Here is a 16,565-nt window from a genome sequence, read left to right as displayed (position 1 = left end):
GGTTAGGGGTTCTCTTTAATAATCAGAATTGATTTCTACCCAAATGAACCCTTTTTTGCAACAAGTGCTTTTAAAACCATAATATACTTACAAACACGACGCCCCCACCTGAAGTTAGCACCCGGTGCGGTCGTACTGCCCTAGAGCCACCCTGCTCAAGGGTCCTGTGACCTCAGTGACAGGGTCACTGCCACACAGTGCTTAATTTGTAAAATATTAAGTGCCGGGGCTCAAAGTTTTGCTCAGAAGCTGCCACCAGCACTGCAGAACGTTGTGGTGCCGTAGACCAAGACCGGATAGGCTTGAGCACCCTTCATGCACATTTAAGCCACCACTAGACACTCCATGCCCCTCTCTCTCACTCCTGAAGGTTCTTTGTCGTCTCTGCTTCCACCCTTTGTCACTGTTCCATCTTTTTTTTTATCACCCCTTTTGTGTTTTTCTCTCTCTTGTCTTGGGTCGAAGTGTGATAGGAACAATAAGTGCTAGTGCCCAAAAAAAGTACTGGTGGCCCCACCTGCAGCCACCGGCTCAAAGTAAGCACTGATATTAATGAGGCTTGGCACTACTAGTCTACTGCACACAGCACTGTCAGTTAAAAAGCTAGCGTAAAGCAGCCATGCCGCAACTACACACATAACTAGAAGGGGCCTACAGGACTCACCCCGCCCCCCCGCGCACTATGTGGGCTTTGGGGTGTCCTTTGCATCCCTGGTATTATCAGCGAGGCTTACAATCATTCTGTAAGCTGCCAGACTGCCAGTCCTGTACACAAGTGTTCACCTTACATTTCTCCAGTAGGAGGCACAGTTGTGTTGCACTCCATGAGATTGTATATCACAGACCTTCATTTTGATTAGCATGTTCTTTCTTTCTGACCTTAGGACTTCTCTGATCTCCCAATCACACAAGATGAAACAAAGTAATTCTACCCCGCCAATGGCCAAACAGTCACCCAGATAAATGATTTTTATTTCCAACAGTTATCAGGCAATCCGACCGCATGTGAAGAAATGTATAGTCCTGGCCCTGTGAAATAAGTGCCGGTGCTCAGCACCGGAAAGCACCAGCACAAATTAAGCACTGCTGCCACACTATGTTGTGCTGCTTCATAGGTCTGTCCCCAAGACTGGATTTGAACTTCATGGATAGTGGTGGACAGGCCTTGAAGGTTAATCCACACTTGCCACCACTAGGGTCCACCTGCTGGTGCTAAGACACCAGGGCTTTTAAGATCTTGCAGCTCCTTCTAAGGTGTAGCACAGGAATGTGCTCCATCAGGAGAGTGGTCTGGGAGCCTGGTCATTAAGGAGGATCCTGGTTCACCAGTTCCACTTCAGCAGCTCTGACCATAGCGCCACATCCACCCCCCCACTGAACACCATACTGCCCTACTTAGAGAAACTTGCACTGCACTGACCCGCTATAAATACCTGGATGTGACTCAATTCTAATTACGCACTAGACAAGAGCAATACGCTGCCTAAAAAAAATTAACAACATCCTAGAAAAAGCAAACACTCATAGGGAATGCAAGATTAAGTGCAGCTTGTGAAATGTAAGCAGGAACAACATGGTTACCTTTTTCCTTTTACATTCATTATTCTGAAATTAGTGAGTGCTTTTGCGTGAAAAGGTAAGGCCATGACTACAGGGCCCGGAAGGGACCCGTTTCAGTGCCCATTGCTTATATTCTTTCAAAACATAAGCAGTAAGACCACATTCGTAAACACACAGTCGCTGTACACATTTTGTTTTCCAATTCACCCATCAAGCAGGTATTTCAGTACCTCCAGGCAAGGTGCACTTTCCCACACAGGGAAAACAATGTTGTTCAAAGAGAGAGGAGTAACCAAAAGTATCACTTCACTGGCAAACACTGTAAAGTGGCGCTAATGTGTTTAGGTGTAAATAAATCAATCTGGACACCTTGCAACCACTCTGTCTTGCTTTAATTAGTTATTTATTTTTCACATTTGGAATGTTTTATTTCTCCCCACCCGGAGGCTGCACTTGTGTCAGAAAAAGACGTTTCCAGCAAAAATGTTATTCTTTTTTGGATCCATTTCACAGGGGAGCAAATAAACGAAAGGAGGAAAGAGAGGGTAATACCCGTTTCTTGAAGTCTCGGATTTCACTAACTGAGGAGCGAGATTGAAAGAGAGGGGAGACTCGGAGGCTTAGATGCCGTCACTGTGGTGTGCGCGCACAGTTTTATTTATGGGGACTTGGGGAGGCTGAAGAGGCTTGCTTGCAGGCGCAGCCTTCTCCCTCCGCTTAGAGTGAGGGGGCCCCTGGAGCGTGCCCCCCCCCCGCACCGCAGGGGCTGCGGGGGTCTGTGTTACGCCCCTGAGAGGTGGTGGAAAGGAGGAGAGGCTGCAGAGGAAAGGTGGAGAGGCTGCGCAGAAGAGGTGGAGAGGAGGGGAGGCGGGAAGGGGAAAGGCAGCACAGGAGAGGTAGAGACGGGAGAAGCTGCACAGGATAGGTGGGAAGGGGAGAAGCTGCACAGGATAGGTGGGAAGGGGAGAAGCTGCACAGGAGAGGTGGGAAGGGGAGAAGCTGCACAGGAGAGGTGGGAAGGGGAGAAGCTGCACAGGAGAGGTGGGAAGGGGAGAAGCTGCACAGGAGAGGTGGGAAGGGGAGAGGTGGGAAGGGGAGAAGCTGCACAGGAGAGGGGGAGGGAGAGAGGTTGCGAGGGAGAGAGGTTGCGAGGGGGAGAGGTTGCACAAGAGAGATATGGATGGGAGAGGTGGGAAGGGAAGAGGTGAAGTGGGCCGCAGGCGGGGAGAGGCTGCAAAGGAGAGGGCAGGGGTGAAGGGTGATGCAGGCGGTGAGAGGCCATAGCTTGAAGTGGAGAGTTAAGGTTGTCCAGAAGCGGGGAAAGGTTCACAGGAAGACTCCTACCTGCGCAGGCACCTGCTCAGGGCCCTTTCTCCCTCGGCCTGGGACAGTGAATATGACAATCCGAGGCCGGGGTGATGTCTGGGGTCAGAGAGATAAGGTCACGGTACAGACAAGGGATCCTTCCACCCTACAGCTGCTGGAGCCGGAGAAAGAGGCCGGAAGTGACAACATTCATTGCTGGTGCTGTCTGCCTTCGACGACCGGAAGAGGAAACACGTGCCTGCCGGTCCGAGAGTAACTGATAGAGACAACGGACTGAGAAGCAACACAGAGACATCAATGACCCTGACCAGGCCTCGAGGCTGAACCCATCGGTGTCCGCTTCAGCCTGATACCCGCCTCGGTTTCCTGAGATTATTTTGGCACCGACCTCATTTCCTGCTCGTCTGAGTCGGGCTTCCTTTTCCGGGTCAGAAGGCAGAGACAGAACCAGCAGTAAATGCTGGCAGGTCCCTGCAGCCTCAGAGAGGGGGAATCTTCGTCCCAGGCCAACACAAACCTCTTCCAGGCCCCATGACTTCCCCTGGCGTCTTCCAGCCCGCGGTGGAGGGGATCCTGGACCCGTCTGCAGGTTTCTGCTCAGGTAGGAGGCTGTCGGACCCTCGGGGGTTGTATAAACCATCTCTCCCCGATGCGAGCTGGGCTCTTCTGAGTAGAGGCCTCTGCAGGGAGCCCCAGCTCCGGGTATGTGTTTTACCAGCGGTCTGGGGGTGTCAGGATGAGGGAAGCCGCGCCCCGTTACCTGTAAGCAGTGCTTCATATGGGGGGGGGGGGGGGGGGGTCTCAAAGGGGCGTCGACTACGTATAAAGGGCGTGGCTTAAACATGTAAGATACAACTTTCTCTGCTGCCTGGCTGGTAGTTTGCTTTCATTTTTCTGTTATTGCATCTAGATATATAATAGAACAACTAGAATGCACCTACAACAATCAATGGTGTTAGTGGCACGAGAAGAATGAATAACAACGATACCTTTGTGGTAAATAATAGTGAAAATGCTTCAAATCTGTAATTATGATACTATGAAATAACTTTACTACACCATTAGAAACGTTAAAGAAAACTGTAAAATACTTATATTTACTGTGGGATTCAGAAAATGCCTAGAAGCTGGTAATACTTGGCAGCAGCTGCCCGTGCAGCAGCATTAATCAGTGCAGACCTGTTAATGTAGATCCTTAGCTTGCCCTCTGTCCGTCACACCTCCTGCTCCGCTGCGCATGCCCACGTTATGTTATGTTAAAAACAATTTATAAAGCGCACGTTCACCAACATTTTTTTGGCCCTAAGCGGAGTCAGTCAATTGCTGGAGCAGTAAAAAGAGAGTTCAGTTGTAGGCCTGGACAAACAACCAGGTTTTAAGAAACGTCCTAAACTGAGTATAGGAAGAAGATGGGCGCAATTAGAGGGGGAGAGAATTCCAGAATTGTGGCACCAGATTCGAGAATCTAAGACCCCCCGTGTTTTTTATGTTTAAACGGACAAGGGGTCAGCAGATTCATGTTCGCAGAACGCAAGGCTCGAGAGGGGACAAAGCCCTGTACTCTAGATGTAATGAAAGCCGGGCCACCGTCCAAGAGGGCTTTGTAGATAGTGCAGCCTAATTTAAAGAGATAGCGTTGGATCACGGGAAGCCAATTTAAGTTTTTCAACAAGGGTTTCACATGCTGAGATTTAGGTTGGCCATACACAAGCCTAGTGGCTTGGTTCTGCACCAGTTGGAGCCGAGGTAGTTGGTAAGCTGGAATGCCGGTATACAAGGAATTAGCGTAGTCAATACGCGACATAACCAGGGCAAGTACAACTTGATTCCGGGCCTCAAAGGTTAAATATCTGCTTATTTTGCGAATTCTCAGGAGGTGGAAAAAACAAGCAGATACCACATCTGTGCCTTCATCGTGAGGTCATTGCTAATCACGATTCCCCAGCTTTTGACTGAGTTGACATGAGATGGAGGGCATCCCAGAGAATGTGGCCAAAAGTTGGAGTTCCAGGGATTCCCTGAGCCGCCCGTGAGAATCAGCTCGGTTTTATTTGGATTTAACTTAAGGTGGTTAGCATTCATCCAGTTGCTAGCGAATATCCATAGTAGACTGGAAGCTTTCCGTAGATGAAGGGGAAGAGTCAATGTTAAACACTAAAAGGAGGTCGTCGGCGTAGTTAAATATAACCACCTCTTTCTTTTGAAGGGCCAAGATCAAAGGAATAATATACAAATTAAAAAGAAGGGGAGAGAGCGATGAGCCCTGTGGAACTCCACAGGTCAGTCTCCTTTTCTCAGCCACAAAGCTGGCGAGACGGACTGCTTGAAAGTGGTCGCTGAGAAATGAGGATATCCATTTCAGAGGAGGACCCCGGGTCCCGGCGCTCTCGACCCCGGTCGACCAAAAGATGGTGGTCGACCGTATCGAAAGCAGCCGAGAGTTCTAGGAGCACCACAGTGTGCACTTTCATATCACTAGCAGGTGATCGTGGTGTTCTATTCTTCGCTCTTACCAGGGTTCCCTTGTGGAATCCGGTGGGTGGAATATGGGATTGCGGGAGGTGGAACGTGGGCAAGAGAAGATGGGTGGTGTGCTGTCCATGTCCTGAATAACAGGGCCGGACTGGGAACCGAAACCGGCCCTGGCAAAGAGCTCAGTCTCTCCCAGGGGTAAGGTGGGAGGGGGGCGCTAGTGGAAAGCTTTGTGCCGCTTTTGTTGCAGGGGGCTGATATTGCAGCTATGCTGCAAAACAGGCCCCTGGTAACAACAAGCATTGGCATAGCCAATATTTCTTGTCTTTGGGACCTTATAAGTGCTTAGCTATGCAGCATATAATCCTGGGTGGTGTGCCGCCAGATATTGAATAGCTATACAATTACTATTTTTGCCAGTCACAAAGCGCATGAGAAGCAGCTCGTGCCCAAGGACATATACTTACTGGTACAACAGGGTGAGAGGGCCTGCAGCAGTCACCTTGCCATGCAGAAATAATGAGCACAGCCTTTTGAAGTGGCCGTCATGCCATGCCCAGAAGGCATCAGCATTGTCCCAATGGTCATCAAGTTGAAGACCAGGGAGGGGTCTCTTTTGAGGAAGTGGGAGGGAAAGAAATCAGAAGCACAAAAATTGCACACACATTTTTTTTCACTAAATACTGAGAAAAAAATAACCGAGGGCTGCATATTTAAGCTGGAAACACATCTATTCATGTATGTCCACAAACACATCAAGTGTTACATGAGGTTGTTCAAGTGGTGAGATGGGTTGTTGGGGGGGATTGTAGTTTGCTCTAGCAGCTCTACACAGGACTGTTCAGCTGTGGCTTCTCATGTCTCTCTGACAGAATGTGCCCTATTTATCGCTCTGCAGATGTGAGCAATGCCTTCTGCGCTACCAAAAAACTGTTAATATGTGATCATCCGGTTCTCTTAAAAGTGCCCTTGAGTTCATACAAGCTTTTGAAAACAAAGTTTTGTGATAGTGGCTTTTTAGAACAAGTCACACCGTGAAATCCTCTGACTTTGTAGTCAGACTTCCTTTCCTTGTGTCTGGTGGCAGAGGCATTCCCCAACTGTATTCCTGCAACGGAGTATGTAGCATTCACAAATTAAAGGGCGGTCGCAAGCCAGTTTTGAAACAAATTTGCAGAGACCTGTCGAACTGAAACAGTGAAATAAAACAATGGAAGTTTATTAGCATTACGGCAATCAGGAGGGACAAGGAGGTAAAGAGTTGGTGTAAGTTGCCCTGCCTCGTCGATGTTTGTAAATTGAGTTGTTTATCTAAATATCCAAAGGGCCCACAACAATAAACCTGCCCTTCCAGAGGCAGTTTTTGTGCATGTCTGGGGCGTACCCAAGCACTGATTACACAGGCTGGGGAAAGAACGGGCAAACGCATGGCAATAAACTGGTCACTCACAGCCTTATCACAGATCAAGAGGAAAGACCGTAAATCACCTGGAGGAGATGAAAGAAACCAGGGGCCTCTCAAGGCAGCCATCGCTGGCTGCAACCGGGCTTTCTCCTCTCTTCTGCCAACAGTGTGTACATCTGGAGAGATGCTGGCAAAAAAAACAACAACAATAAAAGTTATTGTATAGTATTATACAAATGAAGCGCTGAAGAAAACGTTTTCAAATCCAGCGTCTGCTTCAGTCTGAAAGTCCTGCTTTCAGTTTATAATGAAGACGCGGATGGATTGTGCGTTTGATGGCAACCAAACGCCTCTGTTTTCAAGCTGTTTTGCATGAGTCAATTTGTAATGTGTTGGCGAAAAAAGGCTTCATTTTTACTTTATGAATGCAGAGGGCACGAAATGCAGCTTTCAAGTTGCATTTGGCTGAAGCCGGCGCGCAATCGGAAACACATGCTGTCGCGCGAGGCCTGCATCTTTACGGGAACAAGCACTGTGCTCGTTTATCAAAGCTCAGCCAGTTATATATGCTAACAACTTGTGTTAACAGCGTCTCCAAATTTTTTAGCACGTACGGGCTACAAATTGTTGTAAATTATTAGTCAACTATGCAGTTGTGTGGAGTTTGTTGTCTGCTCACAGAGTGATTGATGATGAAAGGTTCGGCGATTTTTACTTTACTTAAAGGAAATGTAAAGTTCAAACATAATTGTGGGCCAGGGAGACACTTGTTCGGCCTCTCTGTGTGAAGTGAACCATCAGTCGTGCCGACTTCAATCGGGGCCAAGACTTGTACAGGCCTCTCTCTGCGGGTTTGTTAAACGCCCACTCTCTTTCCAACGAGTGTTTGTTCCCGACGTTGTAAACCAGACCGATACGCGTGCAATATATTGATCAAAAATGCTTTTAATAGCAGCACTGTATTCTTTGTTATGTCGACGAAGTTCCGGAAATATGCAAATGTCTGTGTGTGTGGGTTTCTGTTACTATCCTTGTGGGGACTTGAGTGTGATAACACGCTCACGCTGTGGGGGACTTGACTGCACTGTGGGGGCTTGAACCCAGGTCCCCACAAGGCAATGTTTTCTAAATAATAAAAAATGACTTGAACAACATCTGTGCCAATTTTTACAAAAATGACCTTGTGGGGACCTGTGTTTCATCAAGTGTGTTTATATTTCTGCTCAGCTCTGCCCCTGTAGGCAGGAGGCGGTACTGCGGTCTTAAACACACTTTGCATTTAAACACACTTTGCTCACCAGAAAAACCCACTATCAGCCAGAAGGCCTGACATTTGAAAGGAAAAGCTTTATAACTTGTGTTCATCCAAATATTTTTCATGAATATTAATCTTTTTTCTATTTATTAAAATAAAACTTTGTTTACATGAAGCTGCTGAATTTAGATTTTTTTGAGCCTGAAAATTGTTAGTGCTCTTGTGAACATCACTAAAAGCAAAATAGGTCAGTTTCAAGTCTCACAATACTTTGCTATTGCCATTTGATCCTTATCTGCAACAAAACATTGATGGTGCACTACACTGATATTCAATATAAACTGATTTTATCATTTCTTTGCACATAATCTACAGGCATCAATGCCTATTGTTACATTTTAATGCTTGTACCAGGAATTTAGAGTCTTTATTTTGCTTTTCCTTTGTTTGTATATTAATATGCACAATGTAATATGAACTTTTAGATAATGGCTAGATGATTGAATGACTTGGGTTGCATTTTGCAGTGAAAGATGATGGTATTCCCAATGGTCTGAGGAGGATGGGGTGAAATCCAATTCATTTTAAATGTGCTGTTCTCAACTACTCACATGCACCACTTCATGCATGAGAATGATACAGGGCAATGGTGTGTTTGGAGATCTCAATTGTCTGCACAGCAACCAGCTCCAAAATAACTTTTAGAACATCATATTGAAGTTTCAGCGATATGAGAAATACCATCTTGTGCCCGTTCTACTGTGTTATTCTGTGCCCTGGTATTGTGCCGTCTTTCGCTGTCTGTTATGCTCTGTAATTTCTCTTATTCTGTGCCATGTTACTGTCCCGCTTTTTGCTTTCTGTTATTTCTCTAATTACTGTTATCCTGTGCCTCTGTAATTGTACCTCTGATCTGTGCCTCTTTGCCTGTTTTCCTTCTCCCAGTTTTTCCTGTTGTTCCCGACTTTCCCATCACTGATGCCCCTGCGGCCCCCCCCCCCTTGCTGGTTTCCCGCTCCCGCCTCCCAGCTGTGCCTCCCTCCCCCTTCCCTATCTAATGGCAGCCACTGTGAGGGCGCACGAGCAAGACCCCTGACCTCCCGGCCAGGGTCCTGCTCTCTCCCACAGCAGCCCCGCTGGTGTGCCACTACCACCGACCCAGCATCACCCCTGCCAGTAGGTTTGAGGCATCTGTCTGCCTCTCTTCTGGTGCACGTTCTACTTTCTGTTCTTCTGTGCCCTGTTATTTTGTCATCTTTTGCTGTCTGTTAAGCTCTGTAATTTCTCTTATTCTGTGCCCTGTTATTGTGCCGCTTTTTGCTGTCTGTTTTGTCTCTAATTACTTCTATCCAGTGCCTCTGTTATTGTGCCTTAGATCTGTGCCTCTGTGCTTGTTATTGTGCCTTCTGTTTTTTGTGCCTCTTTGCCTGTTTTCCTTCTCCCTGTTTTTCCTGTTGTGCCCTACTTTTCCACCGCTGCTGCCCCTGCAGCCACTCCATCGCCGGTCTCCCGCTGCGCCTCCCTCCCACTTCCCTATTTAACGGCGGCCATGTGCAGCGGGCGCGCCACTGGCATGCCAAAGGCAAGCCCGTCTGCGACCAGACCAGCACCAGGGACACTGCTTCTCTGACCACCCACCGCTACGATTCTGCTGCCATCCTCACACTCAACCCCCAAAGGAATAACAACTGCAAGCTGTCCACGCTGAACACCACCCATCGCCAGTTCTGCTGCTGCCACTGCTGCTGAACCTTCACCACCCTCGGCACCACCAAGGCTGCCGCCCCCACACCCGACACCAACACCACCGAAGCCCTGAAGTGCATCCTCCCCAATGTACGCTCCCTGCACAGACACGCCATAGAGATCTGGAACCTTCTTGACACCCTCTCGCCTGACGTCGCCTTCTTCACAGAAATCCGGACCAACACCTCCTCTGCCCCCCGACATCGCCTCTGCCATCCCCAATGGATACAAGATCCAGAGGAAGGACTGTCCCAACCGCCCAGGATGAGGACTCACCATTGCACACAAGAGCTCTGTCCGTCTCTCCACCTCCACCACGAACAACTCATCCACCAACATGGAACACCTCCACTTCCAGATCTCAACCAGCCCTAGAAAAACTCTAAGCAGCACACTTGCCTACAGGCCACCCAGACCTTGAACAGTGCTCACCACTACCATCACCAACCTCGTTGCCCTCTGTGCCATCGCCTCCACGGACTACATACTCATCGGAGATGTCAAATTTCACCTTGACAACCACAATGACCCCAACTCCTCCAATCCCCTGGACAACCTCCCCAACCTCTGACTGCACTACCTGGCAAAGGTGCTATGTGGTGAAGGATGCATTGTAAAGTTGACATACCCAAAATGGCAGTTGGGACAGTCCCACTGATAAAGAGGGTGTCATTTTTTTAAACTTTGTGAGCTCTTTGCTTAGCAAAACTGGTGAAGGTTAAATATTGAATTCCCAAAGTTATGAGGTCTTGAACCCGGAACACTCCTACTCAAGAATTACATTGCACCTTTACCCGAAGATACACCAAGCAATGGCATCCAATAAGTGAGACATTGGCATGGGTTGATCTAAACTCTGCACTGATATTTATATAACCGAGATAGAGTGCCCCTGTGATGCTCTGTTCTACTGCCAGACATCACCGCGCGCTCAGTTCTGAGAGGAGGGATGTTAGTAATAGCTCAGTTGAAAAAAATTCTGAGATCAGCATGGTTACATGTTAAATCTCAATAGAATAGCTGATGAGACCTCTATCTGTTACCTAAATCTGTGTGTAAACTGTTACGATCCAATCCAAGAAGACCATGCAGAGGGACATTGTGTCTTTTGCATCTACACATTTCACTTGGTACATGTATAGTACCTGCCCCTTATCTTAAGGAGGCTTCCACTATTCCTGCCCATGCCATTGCTGTCTTGTACTTTAGTGAAATCTGTGAAAATGCTTTTGATTACAATGTGCCACAATAATCAAACGTTTTCCTTGTGTCCCTATATCATTTTTAGAACTGCGTTTCAATCTAACTCGGTGGATTAAACTCTCACCTCTGCGGTTGCACGTTTCATTTCTCAACACAGTCTTTTGGTCACCAAGAGTTAATGAAATGAACTAGAAGAATACAAATCACATTCCCAAAAGCTCTGTTTAAAGTGCTTATCATAAAAGCACCAGATCCATGTTTTTTTAATAACAAAAATGACTGTTTCTACCAACCATGAAAGTGTGACGCATTGGTCTCTTGGTCTTACATGTTTTAATGGATTTAAGCCTGTGTCATGTACCTCAACAGTCAGAGCGACACTCACCTCAAGACCAGAATACTGTAATCAAAGATTAAAGCACAAGGGACCTTGTCCAGGAAGGTATTTGCTTAAAAAATGCATCCATCCTCGTGGAAGGCCCTTCTCGTGAAAAGAGGGCCTTGGCCGTGGGGGTTGAAGCACCACATTAAAAGTGAGTGCGTTAGAATGCACTTTTAAACTTGGCTGCTCAGCAGAGGAAGCTCAGTTAAAAGGCCTCCACTGTCCTTGCATTCTCCAGGTCATGTTTACTTTTCATAAGAAGGAAAAGCACCAGAATCAGGATAAATAAACTGATTGTTTAAGCCAAAATAAAACCGGGATTATTTCTTTTAGTTTACAAATTAATTTAGATACAGCATATGAAAGTGTCAAGCGGCTGCTGAACTTCTACCTTGCCGGTCTGTGCCATTGCGAGATCCTGACCCTCTGTGACCTCTTTGGATTTAAAATATGTTGTTTTGCACCTTCTACCGGGCTTAAGAATGGAAACTCCCTTCCCTGTTACTGCGCGGGGAGAGCTTTACACTTTCAAAGAGTAAAGCGCTATTCACCTGCATCCTTTGAGACTGTCCCTTCCCCCTCCTGCTGATGCGAGGTGAGGGATTGCATTATCATTCCAGGGGGTGCGAACGAGGTGCGAAGAAGCGCTCTTGCAGGACAAAGGGCCTAGCCTGACACTCCCAGCCCCAGCCAAGTCGCTTTGACCCCCTGGCACCAGTGTCTCTAGATTTTTAGGTCTCGCGTGTGGCAGCGCATGCGCTGCATGCGCTGTCTCAGCGAGACCTAAAGTAATCTATATGTTGGCTGAAACTTAGTCTATTTTGTTTTTCTGCTTGTGATTGGTTTAACTGAGGCATTGTGTTTGTGTTTGTGCTTTCTGTTGGCTGTTGATCCTCAAGTTACTTCCGTGTAGTTCCAAAGCAGCGGCGCTTAACTACAGTTTTCGTCCGCAACTCGCACTTGTTTTCATTAACTGCAGTGTGCCATCTGTTTCTCATGCCACGTTTGTTTATTTATTTAAGACGTGCTCCCCGTGTTCGCGATAGAACGGCGGCCTTCCTCCAGCCCAGCATGCTACTTTCAAGCCTGTTTTTTTATTTCCTACTCACAGCCGGGTCTGTTTCTTCTCACTTCCAGCCACCCTCGGCTCTCCCCTCTCTTTTTAATCTTTCTCTTCTGCGAGGCGCGGGCGCTCGTTTAGAACTTGTGACCTGCTTCCATGTAATTTGGCGCTTGAACACACTGAGCCCACGCCGAATTCATGCAGACGCTAACATTGACATTTATCAAAGGACAGAGCATGACTCCGCCTAACGCTGCGTCTGGTAAACACTGCACCGTTGACGGTCACTTTGTGCACACTCACCATCGTTATGCCAACAGATAAATCCTGCACAGTCAAAGGACTTGTTCTCAGGAGTGTTCTGGTTTTCGCTGCCCATGTACACAGATCGCTGTTCTCATTGTCTAAAACGTTTCATTGGTTTGAGATAGCGCATACACAGACAGTCAGGCCTGTCGCTTTAAAGAGCATGGCATTTTGGCAGTGTGTATGAAAGCGAAAAAGGTGTTAAACGAAACCAATATTTAATAATCTTTAACTGAAAGTAATGCATCCAAGGGCAGTCAGGTGTCAGAGCTGCCGACCTTGGAGCTGGGGAGCCAGGTTCTAGTCTTGGCGTCGACTCAGCGTCCTGCGATTCTAGGTACATCACTTAACCTACCCGTGCCTGCCAACAATGAATGTGTTCTTGTGTAATGTAACAGGTGCTCATTCAAAGCCCTCTAATACCTTGATGTCGTGTTCGCCCTATATAAAACTGAAAAAAAGGCTGTAAGTAAAGAACCAGGGCTCGATTCAGAAATACTTTTCTGTGACTTGTTCGTGGCTTATTCCACCAATCCAAAAGTGAGACAGATATACTCCTGCAATTGAGGCGTAAATCAGTAGTACTACAGGAGTAAGTCAGATGTAGTTGCCGAATCATCGATGACGCATTACTTTTCAGAGATGTCCTTAATGCTGTCTTCTTCCCTGGTGGCTTTAGCTTGTGTTTGTTTCAGCAGCTGCTTTTTTTTATATGTCAGCTGCTGTCTTGTTTTAGGAGCGTCCAACATGTTGAGAAAGGTCAATCCAAGCCGGGATTTCAGTAGATCCACATATGCTAATATTACATACAATGACTGGAATTTATTTGCATAGTCAGTGGTTACCATGAAAATCTCTTGTGCATCGGCCCCTACTGGACCAGGGTTGGACACCCTGAAAAAGCCCCTAATCATTGAATCTGCCCTGGACTCTTAGGCAACAGGGCCTGATACTGGCAAGCAAGCATCTGGGAAGGTGTCCCCTCCCGCCGAGGTATGTGGGTGCCTGCTTGAACTTGGCCTTTAGACCAGTGATAGCGCTGTGTGTCGCCCAGATATTTTAAAGTGACTTCGGTAATCCTTTAATGTATCTCACCTTTATACCCACGAGAAACCCTCCTTATTTTCGTTGCTGTAGGAAGCAAAGCTCTATCAACCCCTGCAACTCTCCTCGACTCCTCCAAACAACCATATATTACCAGAATTAACAGCAAATGGACACCCGAAAATAGTACTCGTGCAACAAACAGAGAGGATGGAACCCGGTGATAGTGCTTTGAGTGTATATGTGTTGAAGCGCTAGAATGTTATGCTGGGAACTCATGCCCGGAAGCAGCATGTGTAATAATAATCATGATCAGGGCCACTGGAATTATGCGGCAGGGAGGACTAAATTGTGCGATACAGCTGGATATTTTATGCAGCGTGAAAATGCTAATTATGTGGCATTACGTGGCACATTTTGTTGATTACCTCATTATTTTTGAATTGGTAGAAGTGTTAACACTTTCCATGTAAGGTTTCACCCCATCAGCACCACTTTGAAACACAAATACAGAAATAAGCAGCAGAAGAGTGAGCAGTCAACCTGACGCATTTTTAGTAACTTTGGCTAGAAACATGCCAGTCCTTGCCCCCTGCCAACTCCCGTCATTTGTAAATTGCTTATTCCCCTAATTGCTTGTTTTATTTAGGTTCAGGCATTTGAACACAGGAGGGTCCGGGACATGCTGGCTGAGCTGTGTTACCTGCTCATGTTTGTGTGTGTCTGCACCCCTCCCCGCCTCGCCACACATCAGTTCTTGTTATTATTCACGCTTCTCTTTACAAAGGTACAAGATATGTATCTTGGCACCTTTATAAGAGAGAGTACGGTAGTTGGTACGGTCCTGTTTTTCGTCTGCATGTCTACTAAAGACAGTATCAGGGCTGCTGTAGGGACACATTTGTGGTGTGCATGTATTAGGTGCCTTACGGGTGCTCCCTGCTCAGCAGTTTCTGGCCCCTCTCTGGGGACTTGCCACATACTACACAATCCTTGCAGTAGACTTGCCGCAGTGGCCGTTAGAGAGCATGCTGGCTCAGGGTTTGCTGCTCCGGCAATGGCTTTCTGCTGCTTCCCAGGTCTCTCTGAGATGTGTGCCGAAAGCTGCCTGCTCCTCTCTCGGCTCCGCTCAGCAGGGCCACCTGTATAAATGCAGGGAAGTCTCGATACCTCTGGTCACCCTGCGCACCGTCTGGATCCGGCCTCCTTCCAGCGCCACATACAGGGCAAGTGTGATCTGCGACACCACACACAGATAGCCCTGGCTTCTTGTTCTATATCTCTTCTGCCTCGTCACTAATGCCTTCTATTCTCTCTTCTCCCTCTCTCCTCGCCAGTGTTTTAGCTAATTTTTAGGTCGAGCCTGTAGCAACGCTCATGCAAAAAAAGCATTTGCAATGCAATAGCTATTGCTATTGGTGTTGCATTATTATGAGCAATGTCAAGATCTCAAACTTTAATAATGCGAGACCTATTGCATTGCAAATGCTTGTTGAGAACTGCACTCACTTCACCAATTCTTACATGCCCACAGCACAAAGGCTTAAAGCAAGGTAAATCTTTCAGTGAAAAATAAACATGTTCAAAGCTGCAGCCTTCTAACATTCGTTTTTTGTCTTCATTGTCATTTTATTATAAAAATCCATCAGTGTTGTTCATAGTTCCAGATTACTGTTTCACAAACTGCACGGCAGAGTATAATTTCGATTGTCTTATTTTTAGTAGTTACAATCCCGGCGCTCAAGTGTGCTGTTTTGTGAAATAAAGCAACCCCACTAAAAGAGCCGAAGTGGGCTTCTGAAGTCTTTAATTGGTTGAAGGACTATTTCACGTTCTTTAACTACTGTGAAAGAGCTGGGCCACAGAAGCAAATGCCCATTAAAACACATTTATATTGCAATTCGAAATCATTACTTTTTTCCAGAAGTAGTAGGAAAACCTATAGCTTTGACTTAAATATACATGTAGGTAAAAATGTTTTATGTCTGTGTGTTTTCATAGGCGGGTCCTTTACAGTCTAATGGTCTTCATTTTCTTATTAAAAAAAAAAACCCCTGCCCTTTATAAGATCACCGCTTGACAGTGGTGAAGTGGGCGGGATCGGCAGGGCACGGCGTGCCCCTACTTCTATAAATCATTAGATCCCGTGCCCCTACTTTTCTCGTTTTAATAATGGGTCCCAGGACGGTTGAAATCGCCAAGGCCTCCAGAGAAGTTCGGGGACGGGTGGTGCGCAGAGAAGGAAAGGGACTCTGTCTTTTCTTTCTTGCCAGAGAAGGCAAGCACAGTGTGCATTTCTGCTCCGTCGCTGGCAGCTGATCCCCCCCCCCCCCCTCCCTTTCTTCATCTTGTAAACCGTGACTTCAAGAAAGGGTTCTCATCCTCTCTTTCCTCCTTTCGTGTATTTGCTCCCCTGTGAAATGGATCCAAAAAAGAAAAATACTTTTGCTGCAAGTGTTGTCTTTTTCTGACATTATTCTATTTCAGAGTACAGCCTTGGGATGGAGAGAAATAAAAGATTCAAAAATATGAAATATAAACAGAAAACTAAATAAAGCATGACAGTGTTCACAAAGCGGCCAGACTGAGTTTCCCAGTGAAGCGCTACTTTTGTTTTATCCTTTCTTTGAAAAAGCATTGTTTTCCCTGAATGAGGATGTGACCTGACCTGACCTGGTCAGTGCCGGTCGCTCCTCCCGCCGCGTGGCCCACCTGCGTGTGCCCAGTCCCCGTTTGCCGCCGCCACTGCCAGTTACTGTTTCTTGGATTGTTTTTGTATTTTATTATTATTGTATTGTGACAG

General features: G+C 46.9%; 1 protein-coding gene across 1 annotated transcript in view; it reads left to right on the top strand.

Moving 5' to 3' along the window:
• Window positions 1-3,141: 3,141 nt before the first annotated feature.
• LOC146799906 (uncharacterized) overlaps window positions 3,142-16,565 on the top strand; it is a 49,488-nt gene continuing 36,064 nt past the window's right edge. The window contains exon 1 of the mRNA XM_085620833.1: window positions 3,142-3,487. The gene's annotated coding sequence lies outside the window, so the exon portion shown is untranslated. The remainder of the gene's footprint in view (window positions 3,488-16,565) is intronic.

The sequence above is a fragment of the Triturus cristatus genome, chromosome 8 (genome assembly GCF_964204655.1).
Source record: "Triturus cristatus chromosome 8, aTriCri1.1, whole genome shotgun sequence".
NCBI lineage: Eukaryota > Metazoa > Chordata > Amphibia > Caudata > Salamandridae > Triturus > Triturus cristatus.
The sequence above is the reverse complement of the archived record's forward strand: the minus strand, read 5'-3'. Positions and strand labels throughout refer to the sequence as shown.